This window comes from Bidens hawaiensis, unplaced genomic scaffold (genome assembly GCF_021521415.1).
Source record: "Bidens hawaiensis isolate Kalapana, Puna unplaced genomic scaffold, B.hawaiensis_p1.1 tig00025222_1, whole genome shotgun sequence".
Taxonomy (NCBI): Eukaryota; Viridiplantae; Streptophyta; class Magnoliopsida; order Asterales; family Asteraceae; genus Bidens; species Bidens hawaiensis.
In genome coordinates, this window is record NW_027494025.1 from 18,823 (window position 1) to 23,560 (window position 4,738).

General features: G+C 30.1%; 1 pseudogene; it reads left to right on the top strand.

The window, feature by feature from the left end:
- Nucleotides 1-1,135: 1,135 nt before the first annotated feature.
- Nucleotides 1,136-1,972, top strand: LOC143571203 (E3 ubiquitin-protein ligase RHA2A pseudogene; annotated as a pseudogene).
- The last annotated feature ends 2,766 nt before the right edge of the window (nucleotides 1,973-4,738 follow it).

Consider the following 4,738-nt stretch of genomic DNA (forward strand, 5'->3'; position numbering starts at 1 on the left):
TTAGGCCGCAAGGATTCTTCCCAAATTTCCCCCATTTCCCTTTTTTTATCTCGCATGTCACGTCATCGTCACATCAGTTTTTCCCAATTTTTTAGTTTCTCCCTAATATGTCTCAAACAATGCGATGTCTCATTTTGTCTTGTTTTGATTTATTTTTAAAATACCAAAAACTAATTAATTTAAAATTACATTAATATGAAATATATAGAAAAAATAAATATCAATATATTAGAAATTAAAAAACAATAAAAATATAACTAATTATTTCAATGGTCCAAATACCTAGTTAAAAACAATTAACAAGTTGAACACATTAAAATAATTTTAAAGGTTAGAGCATTAAAAATAGCAATGAATCCATTGTATGAAAGTATATTCTAGTGTGATTTCTGTCTTTTTTTGGTTTGAAAGTATTGAGAGTTGACAGAGTATAAATATGTGAAATATTAAGTAATACATAACGTTAATTAATTTTTCTTTACAAAAATAATAGGCCAAATCACACAATCCCGTCCGTCTAAAACCTGTTACTAATCATCGTATCCTGTGAAAAAAAAAACAATGGATTCGCGGTCTTAGTTTAAATTCATATATATTTTATTTAATTTATTATTTATGCTTAAAAAATTATAATATTATAACACCAATTTTAAGTAAGTAAAAAAATTAATTGCTTTAAGTAAAACACATTAAATGCTATTATTACATTTGTTTTCTCATATTTTTTTTGAACGGTCATTTTTATAGTGTATATTCAGCAACAACTTAAATGCTATACTATTCTATATATTACCGTTATTAGTAATATATATAATAAAATTTATATTTTGATGAGATGATTCACAAAATATGCAGGTTAAAGTAAAGTATAACATTTAATTAAGAAATAAAACTATTATTATTATTATTATTATTATTATTATTATTATTATTATATTCTACTTCAAAGAATACAAATATATATATATAACCCACAAATATATATATATAAACCAAAGTGGACCCATGTCACATGCTTAGCCCCCACACCCGATAGCGAAAACCCTCCCACTCGTAAATTAGGCCTTCCTTCTTCTTTCTTTCTTTTCTTTTGTGTTACAAGCGTATTTAAGCAACACACGTTAACCCTTTCATTTCCATTTCCAAATTCCAATTCCAATGGGTTTACAAAACCAACTCACCGACATTTCATCCGATTCCATTCCACTCTTCTTTCTAACTTCCATCATAAACTTCATATGTTACCTCCAATCACTTCTTCTCAACCTTATTGGCTACCAATATTATTACCACCATCAACCCGATGACGTGGACGACAACATCGGATCCGGCCTGGCCGGGATTATTATGTTAACCGAGCAGTTGAACCTGAACCGGGTTTTTTCTTATAAGTATAACACTAATAATAATACTAGGTTGTTGTTATCCGACACAAGTACGATGATGAACACGGATTGTGTCGTGTGTTTGAACGTGTTTGCTGATGGTGACCACGTGCGGAAGCTGTCGTGTCGGCACGTGTTCCACAAAGAGTGTCTTGATGGGTGGCTTGATCAGATGAACTTTAGGTGTCCGTTGTGTAGGTCACCGGTGGTGTGTGACGAGCGCGTGAGAAGCACGCACCGCCGGGTGGCGGGTGACGTCATGGGATGGTTTTCGGTTAGGTGAGTTACTGAGTTGTTGGTGTGGAGAGTTGTACTTGAGGCTTTAAGAGGTGTACTGTTTCCAGGGTTTGGTTTGTTTTTTTATTTTTTTTTACCGTTTGGGGTTTTTTTACTGGAAATGGGTGAGATTTTGGGTTCTTTATTTCTCTATGTTTTGAAGAGGAGTTTGTGCTCAAATAGTCAAATGAAATAAATAAATGGAGTTTGTTAGTTGTTACCCTTGTTATATTAAGGTTTAATTCTAGATGGAAAGAAGTGTATAACTTGTTTGGTTAAGTGTATTTAACATTTCAACACCTTTTTTGTGATATATTATTCGGCTTTGAAGACTCATCCAACATGACTTACACCACCAAGTTTAAAAGAAATGTATTTTATGGTTGATTTGTTCTTAGATCAGGTGTTATGACTATCTAACACGCCTGCATTTGGTGGTTCCCTCGCTCAGGTGATGCCTTAGCAGTGGCAGTTTCCTCTATTTATTTCGCCAACTAAATTAAAACTAATAACTACATACTTTAACAAAGGCATCCTTCTTTTTTATGGAATTGTAATAACTTTGATAATAAAATATATTTTAATAAAGTAATAAATACATTAAATTTTCATTAATGACATTTTGTTTTAAGCCTTTTATTCTTTAAACTAACTAGTGTTCAAGTTTAATAGTTTTTAAATCTTTTTGATATTTTAAATCTTGTTTTTAAACGACTTTTATTCAAAATTTAACCTTTTAAAACCTTGTAACTAATGTAAGTCTTTTGTTTTCAAAGTTAAATTTTATTACAAATTCAACTATTTTAATTAATTTTATAATTAGTAATAGTTTGTTTTTAGCTAATATAAACCTTTTCTTTGTGCTAAAATTAATTAAATTACTTGTGTTAATAATTAAAGAATAGGCTAATTAAGATGACTTGGTTAGTTCTTAATCGAATCAATGTATTTACTAGTTATTGTTCAGTCTATTTTCTTAAGTTCAACTATTAGCACTCAGGTTGATCTCAAACGGGTGCGTTAATTTGTCCTGCTAATAGTAACCGAATAAATAAAACACCGCATTACACACATGAATAGCTGCCCTGCAATGAGTGCAATAATCTTTCTTTGATGTGGTATGTTACAATTAAATATAAAAATATCTATTGTTAAATTAAAATTTAGCATATATCCTTTTAATAGGCAAATACATACATACAATATTAAATAGGATGTTTCGCAAGACTTGACCCTTGCAAGTTCCAACTAGATGTTACGAGGAATGATTGTGACACATCTAACCTTCGGCATATCAAACAAAAACTAACATTTATTTCAATAAAAAAAACATTTAATAGATTTAGTTTATATTAAAAGAATTTGCTAATAACATAATCATGTTTGTATAATGTGTTATTTTGTAACACACTAATATATAATATAGAATTAACATTACAGATTTTCATAAACTGAGGGGGTCATATTCAAACTTTTAGACGAAAACAGGTAACTTTACATTACTCGTAAAAAAGGACCGAGGAATTTATCTATAGTCCCTAACTATCATTCACCAAGGTGCTAAGATGGTTATAGTGTAGAATAACATGTCAATGGTTTAATCTCTGTAAAGTGTAACATTTAACCGTTTGAAAAAAATTTTAAGATACCGACAATGTGAAAATGTAACTTGCATAGAAGTTCGCTTTACCACTTTCCCAATATAGCATGTAAAATATGTCGTGTAGGCCTTCTAGTGACCTACCACAAGAAGCATTTGAACATGTTCCAATTCCAATATTCTCGAACAATAACCCCACCGAACATTTGAATTAATTGTTTTTATTTAACAATAAATAGAAGATTTTGCCAACCACTAAATCACTAATAACAATTTAATAATAGATAATATTTATTTTTGAACAATAACACCATCTCAATCAACACCACACATCGTGATGATTAACCTGATTTAACTTACTCATTTTTAAGAACTTTAGGATTAATATTGCATGTTTGTAATTAACATTGTTATTTAATATAAATCTAGTAAGAGAGAAAAAGAGTTTCAATTATGTGGTTTCTCATGGCACCTTTGCATTTGTTGTAACAATTACATGATCAAATAAGCATAAAAGTTGTGATTTCATAAGCAACACAATGTGTAGCGTCGTTAAACTCTACTTATGTCGGTAAATTACTTGGTAATAGTTTAACCCGTCACTGAATATTGATTGCATGCAAAGAGTTTTGAATGGAAAACTCGAAAATATACATGTAGTTCACACATGTATGCAAATCCAAACCGATAAACTAAATTACTATACAACGTTATATATTTTGTTATTAAAGAATTGTTTTGTTAACATATTTAAACCAACAAAACTAAAGCTAAAGCCAATAACACCGGATTTTGTTATATTTTATTTTGTATTATCTAGCACGCTTTAGATTCAACGAATAACACACACCATATTGATACCGCATTTTGTGGAAAGCAAAAGCAAAATCCAAAGCAACTACAACTATTGAAGGGTTGAAAGATAGTGATTGTGTTTGTAAGTGGTTGGGTTGTCATGGATACACCTATACAAGACTAGTTGTCACACACTCTTGTTTTCTCCAAAACACTTGATGCAAGTTGATGGTGTTAACAAGTGGTGTGGAGCTTGCCATATGCATTTTCTAACCTTATCTTATTTATTTAATGTATAAATGAGTACTATGGACATAAAGATGCATTTTCTAAACATGAAACAAGAAAAGTGGTATGGAGGTACAACAAAAACAAGGAGAACTATAGGGTTAACCATTTACCGAATAAAATTCTGTATAAGTATATACGCATCCGACGTCAAACAAAATTTTATTATCCTCCGACTAAATAAAAGAGCTATTATCACAATACGATTGTAGTAGTTTTCACTACCTTACTTTTGGTAATTTAGTTTTAAGGTATGTCAAAATGAAGTAATATTGTGAAGCCCTGATTAGAAATGTCTTTGAAACAAATATATTGTTTGAAGGCTAATGTTTATAATCAAGCATGATATTGTTGTTAAAAGCTAAATAAATGTGCAATAGTTGAATGATGAAAA